Here is a 23,782-nt window from a genome sequence, read left to right as displayed (position 1 = left end):
TGATTCTGCAATATGTATACGGGGTAAAAATGGGAGTTCATAACCCACTTGAATCAAAGTGTGAAATATGATATATCAAGAACTATGTAATGTTTTGAACAACCAACAATAAAAAAATTTAAAAAATGATGTAGAAGCTAGGAATTGAAGAGATTTAACATCATATAGGCCATTTTTGACAAACCCCAAATCAACATCATACTAAATGGAGGAAAAAAGTATTTCCTCTAAAATCAGGAAGAAGACAAGGCCATCCACTCTCACCACTCCTATTCAATATAGTCCTTGAAACATTAGCCAGAGTGATCAGGCAAGAAAAGGAAATCAAAGGGATACAAATAGGAAAAGTGAAACTACTTCTGTTTGCTGATAATATGATCCTGGAAGACCAAAAAAACTCCACCAGAAGACCTTTAGAGCTTATAAATGAGGTTAGCAAAGTAGTAGGATACAAGATCAACATGCATAAGTCAATAGCTTTTCTATATTCCAAAAATAGTTCAGCTGAGTAAGAAATCAGGAAAACCATCCTATTCACAATAACCTAAACAATAACAACAACAACAAAACTAAAATAAAAAAAACAAAAAAACATGGTTGGGGTTGTCGCTCAGTGGTAGAGTGCTCGCCTGACATGTGTGAGGCCCTGGGTTCAATCCTCAGCACCACATACAAATAAATAAATTAAATAAAGGTATTGATTCCATCTACAAATAAAAACAACAACAACAACAAACCCCACCATCTTAGAAATTAAATCTAACCAAGGAGACAAAAGAGCTTTAAAATGAAAACTATGGAACACTGAAGAAAGAAACTGAAGAAGACCTTAGAAGATGGAAATACATTTCATGTTCTTAGATAGGAAAAATCAATATTGTCAAAATAGCCATAGCACCAATGCAATTCCCCATAGAAATACCATTAATAGTCTGCACAGAATTAGAAAAAACACTTCTTCAATTCACTTTTAAGAATAAGAGATTCAGAGTAGCCAAAGCAATACTAAGCAAAAAAAGAAAAGCAGGAAGCATCACAATTCCTGATCTGAAATTATACTATAGAGCTGTAATAACAAAAACAGCATTGTATTGGCATCAAAACAGACATAAAGACCAATGGAATAGAACAGAAGACACCCCGACAATTCCACATACCTACAGCTGTCTGACATTTGACAAAGGTGTCAAAAATATGTTATGGAGAAAAGACAGTCTTTTTAACAAATGATGCTGGGAAAACTAGATAACTCTATCTAGTTATGCAAATCTGGTTCAACATAAACAAATCATTCCATCATTGTAGAAAGTTCTATTGTCATAGGCAATGACAACTTCTACGTTAGTATTTCTAGCCTAAATTTTTCTCCTGAGAAATGAAATTAGAACCCCTATTTCTCACCCTGTACAAAACTCAAATCAAAATGGATCAAAGACTTGGGAATTAGACCAGAAACTTTACAACTGATAGAAGAAAACACAGGGTCAACACTCCACCATATAGATGCTGGCAAGTCACCTTAACAAGATCCCCCAAAATGCAAGAAAGAATTATTAATTGGGATGCCATTAAACTAAAAAGCTTCTGCACAGAAAAGGATATGATGAGTGAGAGAGCCTACAGAATGGGAGAAAATCCTCTGATAGGGGATTAATTTCCAGAATATACAAAGAACTCAAACCCCTCAACACAACCTAATTAGTAAATGGGCAAAAGAAAAACAGCATCTCAATAAAAGAAACACAAAAGGACAATAAATATATAAAAAATGTTCAACATCTCTAGCAATTAGGGAAATGCAAATCAAAACTACACTAAAATTTCCTCCCACTCCAGTCAGAATGGCAATGATCAAGACCAAGAAAGATAATAAATGCTGGCAAAGTTGTGGGGGAAAAGATACACTTGAACATTGTTGCTTTGGAAAGCAGTACAGAAATTCCTCAAAAAACTAGGGGTGAAACCACCATATGATCCAGTTATCCCACTCCTTCGTATTTTCCCAAAAGACCTAAATTTGGCATATAGCCACCTCAATGTTTATAGCAGCACAATTCACAATACTAAATTATGGGATCAATCTAGATGCCTGTCAACAGATGAACACATTAAGAAATTGTGATATATATATATATATATATATATATACACACACACACACATACATACACACACACACACACAGAGAAGTTCTACTCAGAAAAAAAAAAGAAAGAAAGAAAGAATAATAAGAAGAAAATTATCATTTACTGGTAAATGATGGAAATGGAGAAGATCATGCTAAGTGAAATAAGCCAACTTATCAGAAACTTAAAGACAGCATATTTTCTCTCATATACGGAAGCTAGACTAAAATAAGGAAAAGAGTGAGGGGAGGACACAAAGAACCAATCAAATATAAAACAATCAAATATAAAATAATAGATGAGCAAAAGGAAGTCTAGTAGAATAGAGGCAGAAGAATGGAAGAGGGGAAGGCAAAGAAGGGATCATGAACTGAAATCAATTTCCTTGCATGTATGAGTTTGTTGGGATGAACCCAAGTACTATGTATAATTATAAAGCTCTGATAAAAAATATTTTTAAAAAGCAAGAAAGGTGAAAATTAAAATAGATGAGAAAAAAAGAAAGCCCAAGATAAGTAAGATCCTCTTATTCTTTCTCAAATGTATGCTAACATGTCTATCTTTCCTATCACTACACAGAAGTTGTTTTTCTGGATCATCAATGACCCCCATATTGACAAATGACTCAATGGTCATTTCTTAGTCTGTAAAAATTGACCTATCAGAAATATTTGCTTACAGGGATCACTCTCCATCTCCATGATCAAAGAGATTCACTAGGCATCTAGGTTTTCTACCTATCTCACAGGTCCCTCCTACTTCTCTTGTCTCCTTTACTGTTTGTTCCTCATCTCTTAGATCTCTTTGAAGTTGCAAAATTCCAAGATTCAGTCTTTTCCATCTACTCTCAATCTCTTCATAATTTTACCCAGTCTCATGGTTTTAATACCACTGTTTGTGTTGCCCAATAAGGTAGCTACTAATCACATGACTAAATTTAAATTATGTAAAATTAAATAAAGTTAAAAATTTAGTACCTCAGTCATAATAGTTACATTTGAGGTACTCAATAGCCACTTCTAGCTACCATATTAGACAATATTAGACAATGTAGAAATAAAACATTTTCATCATTGTAGAAAGTTCTATTGACATAGGCAATGACAACTTCCATGTTAATATTTCTAGCCTAAATATTTCTCCTGAATATCAGACTTACATAGTAAACTGGCTACTCAACATCTTTACCTGGATGTAATATACAACTCCAAACTAACATGTCTAAAAATTTATTTTCTTCTTCCAAAATTACCCCACCCATTGTTTTCCTCATTTCAGTTGTTGGAATCTTTTCCTAGTTGCTTAGGCTAAAGTTCTTGAAATCATACATCACTTCTGTTTCTCAGTCTGCATTCAATCCATTAACAAACTTATTGGTTTTTCCTTCAAATATATCCAGAATTTGACCACCATCATTACTTACCAAGTTACTACAACTGCTTTTAAAAGAGCTCCCTGCTTCTCCTTTTTTCTCCCTATAGTCTATGTTCCAGACAGCAAGCAAAGAATTGTGGAGAGATGTAATAAGGAATATGACCTCATCCAACTATTTGTTACATTTGGTGGGGGTACACTGGCACCCAAAGGGCAGAAATCAGGGATGCTGCTAAACATCCTACAATGCATAGGACAATCTCCTTCCAAAAAAAAGATAATTCTAAGGCTGAGAGAACTTACTCTAGGGGGAAAATAGGAGATTGTGATTAGGGGGCCTTATATGGAAATGGCAGCATTTCATTTCTTTAACTTGATTCTAGATACATGGCTTTTTGCTTTATAATTATTCTCTTCTATCTATCTTCTCTCTCTCCCTAAACTCCCCCCCCACTACACACACATAACTTTATGCACTTTTTTGTATATATATTTCATAATAAAAAATGCAGAGAGAACTGAGTAAGATTTAGCTCAGTGGTAGAGCATTTGCCTAGCTTGTGCAAGGCTCTGGGCTTACTCTCTCCGTCAAAACCAAGACAAATGCCATACCTTTATTCCTCACTTTGTAAGTTACTATTATAATATTCATTTTATAGATAAGAATATAAGGCCCAGAGAAGAGAAGCAACTAATCAAAGTGTTAGAATCAAACTGAGGCAGTCTTACTCCAGAACCTGCACTGTTTGCCCCATATGCTGCACTATCTATCCTGTTCTTTCTCTTTGCGTTTCACTTTCTTCTGTTTGTTACTGCCCAGACCATTTAAAAATCACAGTTTCATTGTTGTTGTATTTGTTGAATGGATAATTATGTCAACTTATCCTAATTTTCCAGATGTCACATTTATAGAAGAATAGAAACAAAATTTTTGAATCAGAAATCCTGTATTTACCACTTACTACCTGTATAATCTAGCATTAATTATTGAACCAGTTTAATTATTAGTTATTAATTATTTGAGATGATTATTAATAACACCCATCTCACTGGGTTGTCAGAGAATTAGCATACTACATTTACCAGTTTTCAAGAAAATAAATGTCTAGGTATATTATTATGATTCTCAAATACCAAATGAAAATACTTGGTTTTTAACAAACGTAGCCTTTTAAGGTCTTTTTCCTCTTTTTTTGTACTTCTGCAGATGGAACTCAGATTCCTCAGGTGTACTAGTACTAGATAGGCACTCTACCACTAAGTCACATCCACATGCCCCACCTGAGATCTACCCTTTTTTTAAAGTGAAAAATTCTTCAATAATGAACAGTTATGCAAATGTTAATCTGCCATTGATTTTGAGATTCAGAAGCCAGTAATGATGTTTTTCTTTCTCTGTTTCTTTCCTTTTCTTTCCCCTTTCTACTTTATTGCTTGATATTTAAACTAGTAAAAACCCTCATTTAATTTAGTCCTATTGGTGACAAACAAATGTTAAAGAAAAATGTGAAAGCAGTACCTTATGAAAGTAATATTTCAAAACAATAGAGGGGCTGAAGGTATAGCTGGTAGAGCACTTGCCTAGTATGCATGAGGCCCTGGGTTTGATCCTCAGTGGCAGAATAATAATATAAGGATAATACAAGGAACTTGGGAATAACAATCCTGAAAATCAACTTTTTTTTTTTTTTTAGAGATAAGGTCTTCCTAAGCTACCCAAGTGAGCCTGCCCAAATTTCCAAATCTTGTGCTGCCTAGGTGGACCTAACTAAATTTTTACCTTGCCCTAATCTTGCTTATCTTTTTTTTTTTTTTTTTGAAATATTTACTTATTTTTGTTTTCGGCGGACAGAACATCTTTGTTTGTATGTGGTGCTGAGGATCGAACCCGGGCCGCACACATGCCAGACGAGCGCGCTACCTCTTGAGCCACATCCCCAGCCCACTAATCTTGCTTATCTTTGAGGAGAGGAGGCCAAAGGCCAGAAGTCCTCTTCAGGTAGGCTAGCTAAAACTTGTTAGATCTAAGCGCTGCCAGAGCTACAGCCAGCCAATCTCTAACTTCATTTCATCTGCAAGCTAAATGACAACCCCCCACCCCATCATGATAGTTGATAGTTGCCATGACCCAAACCAGAAAGAATCATAAAGAAACGAAATGAAGTGGTGTCTGAATTCCTGGAAACTCTTTGCCTAGTCCCAGAAAAGACATAAATAAGCCCTCCCTTTTATTAGCTTCTCCCTTCCCCTCATTTTTCTCCCTAAATCTATACACTCCCAATACCCAACGAACAGGAAGTTGGTATAGGAGTTTATCTCCCACTTCTATTCTTGGCCAAGAATAAAGGTCTTCTTCACTGCTCAGTCAGTGCTTGGTCTTGCTATTGGTTCCACAATTCCAAGAGAGAAAAGGGACCTAAACTTTTGGAGTCAAAAATTAGTAATATGCAGGTTGGTTTTAAACTCCTAGGCTCAAGTGATCCTCTTGCCTCAGCTTCCCCCAAGTAGCAGGGACTACAAGCATATATCACCATGTCTGGCTAAAATACATAAAAAAAATTTATATCTCTAAGTTCATATGTATAAACATTTAGAACCATGGCAAATACTACTCTGTATCAGAGCTTGTTATTATTATTTCTGAACTTAATAAAACTAAGCCTAATGTAACTCTATTTTGCAAGGAGGAAAACAACCTATATATTAAGTTGCTAAAAAATGCTAGAGGGCTGGGGGTGTAGCTCACTGGCAGAATGCTTGCCTGGCATGTGCAAGGCCGTGGGTTCAATCCCCAGTACCATTAAAAAAAAGAAAAAAATGCTAGAGAAAGAACCGTATTATTCCTTAACCCCAAATTGCTTAAAAAAAAAAAAAAAAACAAAACAAAACAAAAAAAAAACCTTCAGAAAGATTTGTTTATATTATACACAATGATTAAGCTTATTAAGTAGTGCCTGAATCTGACTCTTGGCTCTGCGTTTGCCAACTGTCACTTTGGACAATTTATTTAAATTCCTTAAGATTCACCAGTTTGGAGGATAATAAAATTATGAGTCTTACCGGGTTTGATATTTAAATGCAATAATATATGTAAGGTGCCTGATACACAGTGAATATATATAAAAAAAAAAAGCTATCATTTTCATTATGAGTTTGGCTCTTCAAAAGTAACTATAAAAGAAATCTGCATTGGCTTACTTCAGGCCTGAATAAAATCAGCTAACATACATTCATATCCTTAGTACCATGGGAGTGAACTCAGCAAGGTTAAAAAAAAAAAAAAAAAAATTAAATGGGGGCCGGGTTGTGGCTCAGTGGTAGAGCGCTTGCCTCGCACTGGTGAGGCCCTGTGTTCAATCCTCAGCAGCACATTTAAAAAAAAAAAAAAAATTAAATAAAATAAAGATATTGTGTCCCTCTACAACTGAAAAAAAAATTAAATGGTTGACCATCATAAAATGAATGAACTGCCACAAACAGAAGAATACTAACGGAAAATAATTTATTTCTGAAGAAGAAAATGGTACCATATTAGAGGAAAACTCAAGGAAAAACAAAAACAAAAACAAATCGATGGAAAGGCAGTAGGAGATAGAAAGATAGAAATAAATTTTACTTATTGAATGCCTCCTCCTGGCCTAATGGCTTACCTGGTATTGTTTAATTCCAATTAATCATTAGAATTTGGGAAATAAGTTTCATCTTCATATTGAAAACAGACAAAGAAAGAAAAGAAATTGAAGGTCAGAGAAGAAATTTGTCCTAAAATCACTTAGCTAATAAAGTTTGGGATTAAAACAAGTCACTCTGATCTGATCCCAAATGTTTTTTTCTACTTGATATATGCCTCAAGAAAGAATAAGATTACCTAAAAGACAAAAGAAACATCTATAAATCAGTTCTTTCTTTTTTTATTTTCCTTCTTCTTTTTTAAAAAACAAATCTATTTGTAAATAAAAAAGAGCAATAAGGGGCTGGGGCTGTAGCTCAGTGGTAGAACACTTGTCTCACATGTGTGCACTGGGTTCTATCCTCAGTACCACATAAAAATAAATAAATAAAGATACTGTGTTCACACACACACAAAAATTCAGTCTACTGTTATATCTTAAAAAAAAAGAACAACAACAAATAAAAAAAAGCACAATAATATATAAAATGGCAAATAGTCTTAAATTATTTAAAACACAGCTGGGACTAGGATGATTGAAAATGCATGCCTGGGTATCCAGACAGCAATTTGAACACAATGAAGTTTGTTTTCTTGAAGTCAACTAGTTTAGATGAATCTATTTCCTATTGCAAACTTTTTTGTCTCAAGGTTAGGTATTCTTTAGGCAGCAACAACAACGCTTCTAGTGGCAGTGAAACAGGAAAAGGACAATAGCCGGGTAGAGTAGCAAAAAGATACCTTCTTAAACAACTGTAGAAATAGATGGCTACTCTTCAAAATTTACTTTGTAACCAATATACTCTGCCACATAATTTAATATGAGAATGTGACTGAGTTTAGAGAGACTAGATCCTTTTAACTCCTGAAGATTATATTTTAACTACAGAGTGAATGCTAGGAAAACAGGAAAGAGAAATTTAGAAAGATCCTGGAATTTCAGTCAGCCTTACCAAAAAATAATAATCAAGGATAGGAAAATTTAAGTGTTATTCAGGAATTAAAATAAAGGTTCCAGTTTATTAATATATGAATATTTGTTTTGAACAAGCCTGAAATTTTGTGCCATAGTAAAATTATTTATTTCAAGGAAGCAGAAAACTGACAATATCTTAGCAATTTAAGTAATTAAAGTTGAGGAGTCCAAAGTTCCTGGTGCCTTTTAATCAAATATTTAATAATTTTCAAGTAAATATGATGAACTTGAAAGGAAACTGGTAATTTTCAGTTGCCTCAATTAGCCTGAATGTCAGATTTCCCTAGAATGTTGTTTAAAAGCAATTTAATGCCTTTTTTAAATGTCTTGATGAGAACTATAAAATATTTTGGAGTATGATAAATTAGGTTGAGAGGTGAATTAGAGTTCCTTAGCTATTATTATATAGATGATAATGCAGAAAAGTCTATCAACGATTAACTAAAATGCTAAATACTCTTCCAGTATTTATTTGCCATAGATATAACACTGCTATGATTTTTGGTAAATATGCAAGTTGTCATAAACAGACATATTCACTTCAATATTTAATTAAATATTTTAGCTTTAAAACAAAGTCACAGATGTGAGACTATTAAGTCAAAGCTAAGTCAACCAATAAGGAGTTCCTAATTGTTTAAGATTGGTTTAAAATGGAGTCCTACTATGGTTTGCATATTTGTATTCCCTCCAATATTCATAATAGAACTTAATTGCCAATGTTATGGTGTTAAGAAATGGGGCCTGAGCCAGGCGCTGTGGTGCATGATTGTAATCCCAGGGGCTTGGGAGGCTGAGGCAGGAGAATTGCAAGTTCAAAGCCAGCCTCAGGAACTTAGTGAGGCGCTAAGCAACTCACTGAGACCTTGTCTCTAAATAAAATACAAAAAAGGGCTGGGGACATGGTTCAGTGGTTAAGCGCCCCTGAATTTAATCCCCAGTACCAAAAAAAAAAAAAAGAAGAAGAAGAAGAAGAAGTGGGGCCTGCCAGGCACAGTGTCATAGACCTGTTGTCCCACCTATTTGGAAGGCTGAGACAGAAGAATCACTTGAGTCCAGGAGTTTGAAGCTAGCCTGGACAACAGGACAACAGGAAGGGACCCCTTGTCTCAAAAAAAAAAAGGAGATGAGATGACTAAGTATTAGTCCTTATAAAAGGGCCAAAGGGAACTAGGTAGGCCCCTTTTTACCCTTCTATCCCTTCTAACATGGGACACACATGTATCAATTTGCAATAGAATACCAACAAATTTAACTATGGACCCATCACACAATTATTTATATGTTCTTTCTCAAAGGCTAAAATTTAGTCTTCTGGAATACATATGTGTTCCATGGTAGAAGGGAGAGAAATATACCAAGAAGGCATCATTTTAGAAGGCTCTCACAAACATTGAATCTGACTGTACCTTGATCTTGACTTCGTGCTCCAAGAACTGTTAAATATAAACTTGTTATTTATAAAATATTAAATTTGAGGTATTTCTTAGAGCAGTATGAACCAAGTGAGATAGGTCACAATAAGAAATCAATGGTTTACCAGATAAATGTGATAACTTGAAATGTTATTTAAAATGTTGATGCCTTTAATGAAGCACTTATCCTCTTCAAAAAGACATAGAGAGGGGCTGGGGTTGTAGCTCAGTGACAGAGGAAGGGAGTTAGATAAATTTGCCACAGATCTTTCAATTATGGACTTATACAGAAGAAAACACATATGCCATAACAGAAATACAGGCCTGGTAGAAAATTTTAACCTCTTAATCCTTTTTTAAAACTTTAATGGCATTATACCTTTTTTTTTTTTTCTTTGTTTCTTTCTTCTTTCTGGTACTGGGGATGGAATCCAGGACCTTAAGCATGCTAGGCAAGTGCTCTACCTCTGATACATTCCCAGCCCTATTCTTCTAAAAAAATATTATAGAGTATCATTTTAATTTGCAATTCAGGTTGGTATTCCTATCTTTCTGTGCTAATTTTACCCATTATTGTAAATATTTAGGGTATTATAAAATAAATTTAAAAATCACTATTAACAGCAATTTTTATGTATGTAACTGCAATAGACAGTACTTAAGATTATGAGGGGAAAAAACGATTTTCTAACTGTTCTCAGAGCTCTAAAGGGCATAAATAGGAAAGGAAAGGTAAACTTTGTTTTCTTGGAGGCATAGAAACTATAGGTGCTATCTTTGCTATCAACCTTTTATCTTCATATGAAGAATTGTAGTTGTTTAAGGCAGAAATTTTTCTTAAAGTTACGTATTTAGGGTTACTTTGAACTACTGAAAAGTTTAAATAAAAGCCTTTCCCCTGAGCAGTTGTCTATTATTCTGTATATGTCAATTCAATATCATGTCCCACAAAGGCATTAAAAAGAAAAAGGCAAGCTGGGCTTGGTGGTGCACAACTGTAATCCCAGCGAGTAGGGAGGCTGAGCCAAGCGGACTGCAAGTTCCAGGTCAGCCTCAATAACTTAGGGAGCCCCTCAGCAACTTAGCAAGACGATGTTTCAAAATAAAATAGGACTCAGGACCTGGCTCAGTGGTTAATCGGCCCTGGTTTCAAAAAAAAAAAAAAAGAGGGGGTGTACTCAGTGTGTGGCTCAGGGGTAGAGAGCTTGCCTAGCATGCATGAGGCCCTAAGTTCTATCTTCAGCATCGTGAAACAGAATAACAACTTACTACTAAATTATTTAATAGTGTAACGACACAAAAAGATCCCCAGAGATTAAGAAAAAAGGAAAGGGTGCGCCTTAGAGTTTGCAAATCTACTGTTCTCACTGTCCGACTCATGACAATGAGGTTTTAGTCAATTTGGCCGCTAACTGGCTGTCTGGTGATGAATGGGTTCCTCTAACTCGGGGGAATCTCAGTTTTCTCATCTGTAAAGTGAGGCGAATGCTCTTGGCCAGATGTTCTCCCAGCTCCAGTATTCTTAGACAGCTAACATACCAAGCCACCCACTATCAGGATACTCAACTGGCACTAGTCAATCTCCTGACAAGCGTGCGAAGCGCTTACCAGCGATGGCCCCCCAAGCCATCTGTGGTCCTAGCTCAAGGCGAAAAGGGGCTTCCGTCCTTAAACCCTGTCGCCAGCTATTCCCTACTCTGAAAAGAGAAGGGTACTCGGTTCCTGCAAAACCCCAACTCACCTTCTCTCACTTGGGGGTCAAGATGTTCATCTGCCTTACCACTTAACACTTGCCTTTTCCCCAAGGCTTCAGTAGACGCCCGCTTCCTCTCCCGGGGGCTCCCTGACTTTACTGCTCTCCAGCCCGTGAGGAGGCGAGGAGCGCGCGCAGCCTCCAGGGAGCAGCCTCCGCGGCCCGGGATTTGGCTTCGCGGCTCCCCCAAGAAGCTGCTGTGCCGACTCGCCACACCAAAAAACTACCGCAGGTGACAGCCGGCTTCGGCGCAAGGTCAGCCCTCCCTGCCGCCTCCCGTCCGCTCCCTGTCCACCCTCCGGAGGGGATAATTTGTTTGCAAGATCAGAAACGTGCTCTACCTGAGCAGGCCAACTGGACGGGAAAGCGTAGACCCTTTTCCAAACCCTCGCAATTCGCGGCCGCCGGACTATTAGTCACCCAAACAGGAAGAGGCAATGCCTTGGGCCGCGGGGACCGGCGGGCAATGGAGTTCTGTGTGCGCCGGACCGGCGGCCTCTGTCAAAGCTCGGCCGCCGCGGACTACGACTCCCAGAAGGCCCTGCGGCCGTGCGCTTCTCCGGCGGAGCCGGGTCGGCGTCGGGAGAAGCGCGCCCCGCGCGCAGGTGTGCGGTCCGGCGGGCGCTCGAGTCTCCAGGGCACCTGGGAGGAGAGGCGCGGCCTCCTGTCCTATTTACAACCTCGGAGAAAAATCGTTGATGGGCAGTCCCCAAGTCGGGCTGACCTCCCTTTGTCTGTCTTCTCAGGCTTTCGCGGCTGTTTTTGTACTATGTGGTCACGTGCTTGGACCTTACAGAAACCTATCGGACCTGGGTTTGGAAAAAAAAAAGAATAGAAATTAAGAAAGGGAACCAAATAGAATTGCTGAGTTGTCCATCGTATAGACATTTAGGTTGGTTTTCTATGTATTGATAAATTAGTCTCTAAACTGAAAGACTTTGGGGGGATTTTAGCCCCCTTCTTCCCAGCAGATTTCCCAAAGCCAACGCAAATAAATATACAACCTAGGTAAAAGTAATGTGATTGTTAGAAAAGTCAGCTGAAAGTAAATCCGTGAAAACCATATGGCAACCCCTAAGCCCTTCCTACATAGGCAGCCAGTGGCTCATAGAAATAAACCAGCAAAAACCAAAAAACAACAACAAACCCCAAGCAAACAAAAACCCCAAACCAACAATATGTGCTGTAACGTCATCAAGAACTAAATTTAAAAATCCATTTAACAAATAGCACTGAATGTCCAGTATTTTACATATATTTCCTTTTAAGCCATTATCACAATTTTGTAAGTGTATATTATCTCTGTGTCACAGGTAAAGAAACCGTCTTAAACCAGGCACTGTGGTGGCAGATGCCTGTAATCCCAGGTACTGGGGAGACTGAGGCAAGAGGATGGAAAATTTGAGACTAGCCTAGGCAGCATGGCTAGACCCCATTTCAAAGAAAACAACCCCCCCCCCCAAAAAAAAGTCTTAAAAGAATTTAAGTGATTTGCCAAGGCTAAACACCTTTCAAGTGGCAAAATATCTGTAATTCAAAAATTAAGGTCTTATCCCAAAGCCTGTGTTTTCAAACTTTATCAAATACTGGCTCTGTTATTGAGGACCTAATGAATGCAACGTAGGTGATTTTGTGTATGTTGCCTTTAAGAAAGATAAAAGTTACTTTGTTGATGATGTCTATCTAGTGCTTTTGCAACTGTTCTCTGGCCCTGCTTTCAAATCAACATTACATTCTTTTGATAGCTTCAGTGATAGCAAAATTTTCTTATTCTCTGTATTCCAGACTGAGAAAAATAAGATGGGGAAGTTCAGAAGTAAGTGATATGGAGTGTTGTCCACAAAAGCAGCAAGTAGGGAACTTGGTAACTTTGTCCATAAAGGCAATGAATAAGCTGGCAAAACTATTGGAATCGCCTTTTTTTTTTTTTTTTTTTTGAAACTAGAAATAATCATTTTTAAAAATCTTACAACAGCCAGAGAAATACTGGGGGAAAAACCTACTGAATTTTGGTCAGAGCTCTATGGTCATCTACTCCCCAGGTTGGTGGCTTTGAAGATGGCAGCCCACATTCCTGATGTGGTTGTATGTTTTGACCTGTCTGGTGGTTCCTTGAAGGTTCAGCTAAAGGGCTTGTCTTAGTTTCATCTGCTTCAGCACTTCCCTAGGGCAGTGTTTGTCAAAAACATTAAAACACACACATCAGCTGTTGCCACAGGTTGCAGAGAGGGCAGTTGAAGCAAGAAATAAACAGACCAATAATACTGGGAAGAAAGAAGCTGAGGAAGGAGTTTCTTGAGGGAATAAGGGCTCTGAAAAGCTTCCTTTGATTCTGGAGAATCTAGAAAGCCATACACATGTCCTGATCTGGAGGTATGCTCAGAAAAGACCCCAAAACATTTCTCTGACTCACCTTCAGGCTATATGCAAGTTCAGTGAAGGCTAAAGCCGTGTTGTAAGTTGCCTGGCTATCCCAACACATAGTTAATTGTCAAAGGCTGACAGTGTTTTCTTGTATTTGGCTATTTATCTTTTTTGGCTCTAGGCATTTAATAAATGAAATCACTAACTGACCACTAAACCAATAGAGACTTCAGTGGCCACAAAACAAAGAATACAGACTTTATAGAATTAGTTCAGGATAGTCACTAAAGAAACAAAAATTAGTCACAATAAACAGCAACAACAAGCCCTGGTGTGAAGGGGAAGAATCTGGTATCCATAATTGTCACATTGTAATTTGGAATTCTCCAAAAAATAAAGGAAAAATGAAGATGATCCCAGAATAACAAAAACAGGAACTTTTTATCATGACTAGACCTGCCCTACAAGAAATGCTAAAGTCTTTGCTTCAGTTTGAAAGGGAAAGATGGTAGGTATTAGATGTGGAATGACAAACCCCAAAATAGCATGGCCTGGGAAGAGTGAGGAAGAAGGCAACATATTGATAACATTGATCTTTTCCCAATACAGTCTTTCCCAGTGTCTGAGACAATCCCTAGAAAGGAAGCAAACATCATCCAGTGGCAAGACGATCCCTGCAAAGGAAATATCCATCAAAGCCTAGACTGGCAGTCTCTGGGAAGAAGCCAAAGCATTGATCCTTCCCAAAATAAATCCTTTCCCAGTGACAGTACAATGGAACCCTGGAGGGAAAGAGATAAATACCGAATGCTGATCCGAGACCCTCCATTAGACATGCTTTGGCAAATTAAGTTACCTCACAGTGTAACCCACATAATCATAGACTCCCCCTTTGGCCAGGGACTCATTTTCCACTAGGAAAGTGGGTCTATCAGAAGCTGACTCAATTGCTGAATAAAGGCTCTGATCCATGAAGTTTGCACCCAGTTCAGTTCTTTTGTGCTAACAATAGGCAGTAATTCAAAGTCATGTGAAGAGATGAACACTTGGGCTGGGGTTGTGGCTCAGTGGTAGAGCGCTCACTTAGCAAGTACAAGGCCCTGGGTTCGATCCTCATTAACACATAAAAAGAAATAAGTAAAATAAAAATATTTTTAAAAACCCCATAAATTAAAAAAAAAAAAAGAAATGAACACTAGTAAATGTAACTACACAAGTATAAAACTTGTTTGCTTGTATTTTTGACTTGTAATTCTTCTTAATAAAAGATTTAAATGATGGGTCTGGGGGTAGCTCGGTGGCAGAGTGCTTGCCCGGCATGTGTGAGACACTGGGTTCAATCCTTAGTACCACATTAAAAATAAATAAATAAAATAAAGGCATTATGTCCATCTACAACTATAAATAAATAAGTAAATAAATATTTAAATGACAAATGCATAAAACAATAATAACAAATCTATGTTAATGGGCACACAATGTATAAAGATGTAATTTTAGACAGTTTTACGCTAGTAGTTGAAGACTTCAATACCCTATTGTTAATAAAGGACTAGATAGGACTGGGGCTGTAGCTCAGTGGCAGAGTGCTTGCCTTGCACATGTGAGGCACTAGTTTCGATCCTCAGCACCACATTAAAAATAAATAAAGGCATGCTGTTCATCTACAACTACAAAAATAAATAAATAAAGGACTGGATGCAATATGGAAGATGTACATGAAATTAGAAGACTTGAACAATACTTTAAACCAACGAGATGGAACATTTATAGATCATCTTATGCAACGACAGAATACATATTCTTAAGTGTACATTGAACATTACTGAAATAGAATACATGTTTAGTCTCAAAAACAAGTCTCAATAAGTTTTGAAAGATTGAAATCTACAAAGTATCTTTCCTGACTGTATGGAATGAAATTAAAAATATAAAATAAAAAAATATGGGAAATTCACATATATGTGAAAATTAACAAATTTCTAAATAACCAATGGCTTAAAAGAGAAATTACAAAGTACTCTGAGATAAATGAAAGCAAAGGTATACCAATACTTATGACATATAGCAAAAGCAGTGCTTATGGGAAAATATACCCATAAATTTATACCCATAAATGTCCATGTTAAAGAAGATCTTTGGGCTGGTGTTGTAGCTCAGTGGTAGAACACTTGCCTAGCATGTTTTAGGCACTGGGCTTGATCTTCAGCACCACATATAAATAAATAAAATAAAGGTATTATGTCCATCTACAACTAAAAATACATAAAAAGAAGAAGAAGATCTTTAATCCGTAAATCAAAATTTTCTACCTTTTTTTAAAAAATAAATCTTTATTTATTTTTATGTGGTGCTGAGGGTCGAACCCAGCGCCTCACACATGCTAGGCAAGCACTCTACTGCTGAGCCACAACCCCAGCCCCCAAATTTTCTATATAAATAACTTGAAGTCAGGTGCAGTATGCATGACTGTAATCCCAACAACTGGGGAGACTGAGGCAGGAGGATCACAAATTCAAGGCCAGCCTGGGTAACTTAATTAGATCCTATCTCAACATTTAAAAAATAAATAAATAAAAGGCAGGGGGAGGGACTAGGGATACAGATGGCTTGTGTAGCATGTGCTAGGCCCTAGGTTCAATTTCAAGTATTGCCAGAAAAACCCAAAATGCAAAATGAAACAACAACAAACCACAAAGGAACTTGAAAAATAAGGACAAATTAAACTCAAAGCTAGCACAAGGAAGAAAATAATCAGGAGTAGAGTGGAAATAAATGAAACAGAGAATAGAAAAACAATAGAATCAAAAGAAACCAATAGTTGGTTCTTCCAAATGATCAACAGATCAACAAACCTTAGCTAGACTAGCAAGAAAAGAAAGACTCAAATTACTAAAAGCAGAAATGAGATTATGGTAATTACTACCAACCTTACAGAAATAAAAAGATTATAAGAAAATACTATGATAAATTGTATACAAACAATTTAAACTAAATGAAATAAAAATATTTTTTTAGAGAAGTAAATGGTATATGAAGAAGAGAGTGGGAGCTGATTGGATAGAGTCTGGATAAACCACAAAAATGAAGTGGGATCACAGATTGGCAAAGAATTATTGTGTGGGAAACAACTAGGATTGATACAATTCTTTTTTGCTGCTGTTGCTGCTCCTCCTCCTTCACTTCCTCCTTCCACTTCTTTGAGGCACTGTGGATTGAATCCAGGGGCTCTTTCATGCTAGGCAAGTTATTTACCACTGAGCTACAAACCTAGCATTTTTGAAAATCTTATTTTGACACAGGATCTGCCCTGGAACTTGTGATCCTTGAACTTGTGATCCTCCTGTCTCGCCCTCCAAAGTGACTGTGATTGTAGGTATACACCACCATGTTTGGCTAATCAAATTCTTCAAAACTCTCTAATTTAAAATTTGTAGTTCTAGTACACTAGATGTCCCAATCCTGGCTTATTTCTTCTATGAAAAACTTAAACCTCCTATCATATATTTGAGTGGAGTCTCTTTTGGTAATAGCTGCATAAGCTTCCAACACACTAAATTCCCCTGATGACGATGATACATCTTGACCTGTACGTAGAACAGAAAATACTACCTATTTGTACTAGAGAGAAAACAAAAACAGACTCTGGAGAGGAGATGATATTTGGAAGAAGTGTACGGCTCTGGATGAGTTTCTTCATTTTTGAGGATTTAGCTCTAGTCTACATTATGAGATGTGGCTAGAGTTCTGTTAGATCTGTTTTTTCTGGTCTAAAAAAAAACAGGGTAACTTGAGACAATCACAGCTGCTAGAAAGTAAGGGGGCTACCACAAATAAGAAATTCAGAGACAGGAGGCCCAAATTTTATGTATAAACTCTACCCAATCTTTTAAACCTAGTGTTCTACAGTACAATAGAGTGATTATTACTTACAAAACATTATTATATATTTTATAAAGAACTAGAGTCTTCAATACAAAATGATAAATATTTAAGTACACAGGAATGGTAATTACCCTGATTTGATGATTATAGATTATATTCATTATTGAATTATCACACTGTACTCCATAAATGTATACAATTATTATGTGTCAAACTCTTTGAAAAATCCAGATTTGAATGGAAAAAGAAACCTTACCAGTTGAGTGATAATTTTTATCCAACTAAACAAACGTAGTTTGTGTGTGTGTGTGTATTTCTCTGTGTGTGGTGCACAGGATGAAACCAGGGCCTTGTGTATGCTAGCAAGTGCTCTATCACTGAGATATGTTCCCAGCCCCATGAATAGTTTCTTTTTAAACAACTAATATTCACTATTATTTAAGTTGATTTAAACTTAAATCACCTTAATCTGGGAGTGAATAGGACTAACATGTTTTCTTCTATGAAGGAACTTACATTTAAGTGGGAGAAATAAATAATAATTAACAAACATTTTATTCAATGGTAAGTAAAATAAAATAAAATTCTATTACATAAGTAAACTGTTTTTTTTTACAGTATAATGGGGTGAGGGTACTACCTTAAATTAAAAGATCAGAAAATATGACTTGGACTAGTCTCGATGAAAGGGGATGGCCAGCCACTAACCTATGTTAGTGACAGATAAGTGAGCACATCCAAGGAATAGAAATATTAAGTAGAACTGACATATTTTGCTAACTGAATGTGGGGAGTGATGGATGTTGGGGAATAAAAAATGTGATCCCCAGGTATGCAACTTGTACATGTGTATGGATGGTTGTATCCTGTATTGAGATTGGGAATAAAGAGGGAAAACAGAGGAAAGGCTGAGAAAATGAATTCAGCATTGGACAACTTGTTTTGTTTGGTACTGGAAATTTAACCCAGGGGTGTTTTACCACTAAACTACCTCCCAGCCCTTTTTATTTTTTATTTCAAGACAGGTCTCACTAAATTGCTGAGGGTCTTGCTAAATTGATGAGGCTGGCCTCGAATTTGTGATCCTCCTGCCTCAGCCTCCCGAGTCACTGAGATTACAGGCATGTGTCCCTGTGCCTGGCAGCATTGGGAAACTTAAGAGTAGGGTACCTATAAAATGTCTAATTGGACATATTCAGTGGGTTGCTGGGTGATTAGACCTGGAGCCAGGAGAGCGCTGCATTTGAAATGTCAACATACAAATGGAAATTGTAATGGTTCCTTTGTTTATGGAACTGGAATAGCTATTTTTGTTTGTCCAGTAAACATTGGGCTTTCTTATGATAATATATCCTGCTGTCTTGACTGGACCCAGGCTTAGACAGTCATCCTATAGTATCCTCCAATAGTATCAGCAATTATCCAAATGTAAGGAACATGGCTCAAAAGGTTAATCCTTTTTTTTCCTAGAGAAAGAAACTCTTTGTTGGAGTTGCTAACTTGGCAGTGGATAGCTAAGCTAAGTGAATGTGATTCTGGGCCTGATAGAAGTCATCATCTCACTTGCCTCATGGAGAGAACCTATCTGTAAAGCAGACATTCTGCTTGAAGCATGGAGAGACAGTTCTTAAGTCTAAGAGTGAAGTTGTGTCCATACTACTTTGATCTTGATTCTGTGTTTGACCCAGATGTATGAACCAATAAATGTCCCATTTGCTTTTTTCCTAAAGTAAGTCAGATTTTCCACTGAAAAATTCTTAATTTATACACTAAAAAGTTCTTGATTTATACATTATGAGAAAAGATAAACATTACTCAGGAAAAAGAAAGGATGGGACCGGGAATTGAGAACAAATCCCAAGAAATTCCAACATTTAAAGACTATATAGAGAAGGAAGAATCTGAAAGAAAAAAAAATTAAGGGATTGAGGGGCGGGGGTTGTAGTTCAATGGTAGAACATTTGTTTAGCACATGTGAGGCACTGGGTTCTATCCTTAGAATCACATAAAAATAAATAAATAAAATAAAGGTATTGTGTTCATCTACAACTTAAAAAAAAAAAGATTGAGAAGAAATTGGTCATAGAGATAGAAGGAAAGTCAGGAATAACCAGAGAAAGGAGTATGGGTTTTTTGTTTTTGGAAAATTTTATATATATTCAAAAGTAGAGAATATAATTGTTACTGTTTATGGGTACTGGGCTCACTGTCTTTGTTTAGCAAAGAATTGAAGAACAGGACAGAGGTAGCAAGCAAGCAGCAAATTTACTACAGAAGAGACAGAGACAGACTTCTCTGAAGAGAAGGGGCCCCAGAGCTGGAAATCCAGTGGTCGAGTTTTGTCCTGTTCTTGTTATGATCTCTGAAATGTCCTTCTTTCCTTATCGCCTCCCCTGTCCATATGTTCTTTTTTTTTAAAAAAAATTATTTTTTAGTTTTAGGTGGACACAATATCTTTATTTTATTTTATTTTTATGTGGTGCTGAGAATCGAACCCAGTGCCTCACACATGCTAGGTGAGCGTGCTACCACTTGAGCCACATCCCCAGCCCCTGTCCGTATGTTCTTTACTATTATTGATTGATGCCCCCTCTGTCCATGTGTCTGTTTTAATTTTTCTATGGATTCCCCTGCTTAGTAGCACAAGTATGGGAGTGTCTATCTGATTGGGTCCCCTGCTTATGTCCAAGAGCACTTTTGTCAAGCAGGAAGCTGACCTCTCCATGCTCCTTTGTTCTAGCCCTGTCCCTTACTTCCTCACTTACCATCTTGCCACCTAAACCCTTTTATATCTCCCTCATAATGAACCTCTATGTATCTCTCACTTATAAAAGTAATCAACACAGGCCCAATCTTGTTTAATCTATAATCTCACCCCTGTATATATTTCTAAGATATAAACACTCCATTAGAAATTATAACCACCATATCATTATCATACCTAAAACTTTGATATTAGCTTAAGATCATTGTTTAATCAGTTTATAAATTTCTTGAATTATATCATACATTTTTTAAATAGCTCATTTGAGTCAGGATCCAAACAAAACCTGCACATTGCGCTTGATTATGTTTCTTATCTCTCTTGAAGTTTCTAAGCTGCCCACCTTCTTTTTTCCTTTTAAAATTGTTTTTAGGGCTGGGGTTTTGGCTCAGCGGTGGAGCCCTCGCCTAGCACATTTGAGGCCCTGGGTTCGATCCTCAGCACCACATATAAATAAATAAATAAAATAAAGTCAAGTGTCAACTATAACTACAAAATATTAAAAAAATAAAAATAAATAAAATTGTTTTTATAGGCAGGAATGTTGATGCATCCCTGTAATCCCAGTGACTCAGGCAAGAGTTGAAAGTTTGAGGCCAGCCTTAGCCTGCATGCAAGTGGGACAGACTCCAGTTTTGGCCTGCATCATTGCTACCCTTGGAATGGGCCTGATCATTTCCCCCACACCATCTTGCAGGTTCCTGCAGTTGTAAGACTCAGGATTGACCCAGCGTTGTATTAGCATTGGTGGACAAGGGACTGTCTCCAGCACCCCTCTCCCAAATTCCAACAGCACAGCTATCCCCTGGCCAGTGTTTGCAGATGGAGCTCTAGCTCTGCTCTAGTACCAGGCACAGTTTTGAACACCAGTGGGACAGATTTGTTTCCACTTGCATCACCAGCAGATATAGTGTGGGCCTAGGTGCACCCTGAGATTTGTGTAGGTTCTTGTGTCTGTCAGACTCATATGACCCAGTTTAGTATTAGTCTTTGTAGCCAAAGGACTACTTTAACCAACACTATCCCAATTTCAGACAGCATAGTGTGGAGCAAAACTTTACTCACTGGGGCAAGACAGGGTAGTAAGCTCATGACTTTGCTATAGAACTCAGTGCTAGGCTGCTGAAACTTAACACTGGGCAGGCAGATCCTAATGGCCCCTGCCTCCAGTCTTCTCTGTAGGTAGAGCCTCTGGTTCTATTCTGGTTCTATCTACTGGCGATTCCAGTGCCAGGAAAGACATGCAGCTCTTGCCTATATATCTTCTGTTCTAGCCAGCATCACCCATGGCTGGTTGTAGTGGTTAGTCTTAGACTCTGAGTCCACCTCAGCAGGAGGCAGGCAGCCCACAGCAGGGTGGGTCTTGGCCATACCTCAGAACTGGGCTGCTCTTGACTGGTTGTGGGCTCAGGGTATAATAGTATTGCAGTTCATAGCTACAGATGTGGCATAGGAGCCTGGGCTGGTCTCTCTATGGTGATTCTGCCCAGGTAGAATTCTGAGGGTGTTTCGGTTTCTGAAGAGGCATTTGGGCCAGGGGGAAGTTTGCATGGATGGACTACTCTTTGAAGTACTCTCCCAATTCATGCTGAACAATGCATCGACTCCAGATTGTGGACAAACTGAGCTTGGTCCCCCTCTAGTGCTGAAACAGTGAGGATTTGAAGTTAACCTGAACTTAGGGCTCTATCTAATGCTGAAATAATAGGAGTGACTTAAGACTCAGAGAAAAGAAGCAGCCTGCTTGAATTCCTAGAAAGACAGGCAAAAACAAAGCTAAATAGGAAGACTGGAATAAATAACCAGTCCTTCAATACTTAGACTATATCACACACCAACAAGCATCAAGAACTTGTAGGGAATCATGCCTGTCTAATGGTCAAAATAACATGCCAGGGTGGACTGCTGATGTAGCTCAGTGGTAGAGCGCTTCCTTAGCTGTGTGAGGCACTGTGTTCCACGTCAAATTAATTAATTAATTAATTAATTAAAGGTATTGTATCCATCTACAACTAAAAAACAATAAAAATAAGGTGTCAAAAACTGTCAATATGGGTGATTCTCAGATGGAGAATTTAAAACAGCAGTTTTAAAGAAATTTGAAGACTTTAAGAGACCATTTAAAAATGATGCAGTACTGTAATCCCAGTGACTCTGGAGGCTGAGGCAGGAGGATCGCCAGTTCAAAGCCAACTTTAGCAAAACCAAGGCACTAAGCAACTCAGTGAGACCCTGTCTCTAAATAAAATACAAAGTAGGGCTGGGGATGTGGCTCAGTGGTTGAGTGTCCCTGGAGTTCAACCCCTAGTACACCCCCCAAAAAAAGATTAAATAGCAAAAAATATTAAGAGAGATTGAAGCAATTTTAAAAATCTTTTAAGCTAAAAAAATACTAAGAGGAATTTAAATTTCAGTAAGAAGGCATCAAGAGAAGAATAAATTAAACAGAAGAAAGAACTAATGAGCCCAAAGATTGGCTACTTGAAAATACACATTCAGAGGGGAAAAAAGAGAAAAGAATGAAGCAGAATGAAGAAAGCATATGGGAACTTTGGGACAGCTTTATAAGAGTAAAGATGCCAGTTATTGGGGTTGAAGCCCTATTTAAAAATGTCAAAGGGTTTAACTGGTATACATTGGTTATCATCAACAGTGTCTTTAGTAAACCACATCTCCAGTTTTCATGCCATTATATAATTCCCTCTTTAAGTCTGGACTGATGTTGTGACTTTCTCATAAACAATAGAATGTGGTAACTGTGACTGCATTATTTCTTATTCTTAGATCTGCAGAAGTCTTGCAGCTTCTGCCCTAGTCTCTTGGAATGCTATCCTTGGAATGTTTGTTCAGTTGGAATTCTCACTATGAGGGTAGGCAGCCACCATAGAGTATCTATCTGACTGAGACCACCAACCAATCTGTGAGAAAGCCCAAACCAGCCACTTGGAAAAAAGAGAAGATTGGCCACTGCGCAACTGATTTAGCTATAAAAGCTACAGTAAAGAAGACACCAATTTGTTTAAATAAAGAAAAAGAAAAATGTGTGCTAGACAACTCTGAGTGAATTTGTGACATCATGTGACTGTTACACAAAAATATAAAACAATTATATCAAAATTTTAAAAGCAAACAAAAGGAAATTTTAACACAATTTAGCACAAAAGGAAACAACCGAAGCACCTAAATAAATATACATTTAGTTAATGGCTTAATCACACAGGGAGGACCTGAAAATCAATATTAAATTGTGAGATGAATCAAGTCCCAGCTAACATCTAAATGGACTGTATGAAAAAATCCCATCTGGGGCGATGTGGGATTGTGGCTTAGTGGTAGAGTGCTTTCCTAGCATGTGTGGCCCTGGGAACGATCCTCAGCACCACATAAAAATAAATAAATAAAATAAAGGTATTGTGTCCACATACAACTAAAAAAAAAAAAAAAAAAAAAAAATT

The 23,782-nt window shown here is 37.4% G+C and overlaps 1 protein-coding gene across 3 annotated transcripts in view; it reads right to left on the bottom strand.

The window, feature by feature from the left end:
- Slc38a9 (solute carrier family 38 member 9) overlaps nt 1–11,823 on the bottom strand; it is a 109,765-nt gene extending 97,942 nt beyond the window's left edge. Inside the window, exon 1 of one of the 3 annotated variants that reach the window (XR_007346352.1) lies at nt 11,656–11,821. The gene's annotated coding sequence lies outside the window, so the exon portion shown is untranslated. Of the gene's footprint in view, nt 1–11,655 lie in introns of all 3 variants that reach the window. The other 2 variants (XM_048800032.1, XM_015497297.2) reach the window with 2 other exon arrangements.
- Between the last annotated feature and the right edge of the window lie 11,959 nt (nt 11,824–23,782).

This window comes from Marmota marmota, unplaced genomic scaffold (genome assembly GCF_001458135.2).
Source record: "Marmota marmota marmota unplaced genomic scaffold, marMar, whole genome shotgun sequence".
Lineage (NCBI taxonomy): Eukaryota > Metazoa > Chordata > Mammalia > Rodentia > Sciuridae > Marmota > Marmota marmota.
This window is presented reverse-complemented; position numbering and strand designations above follow the sequence as displayed.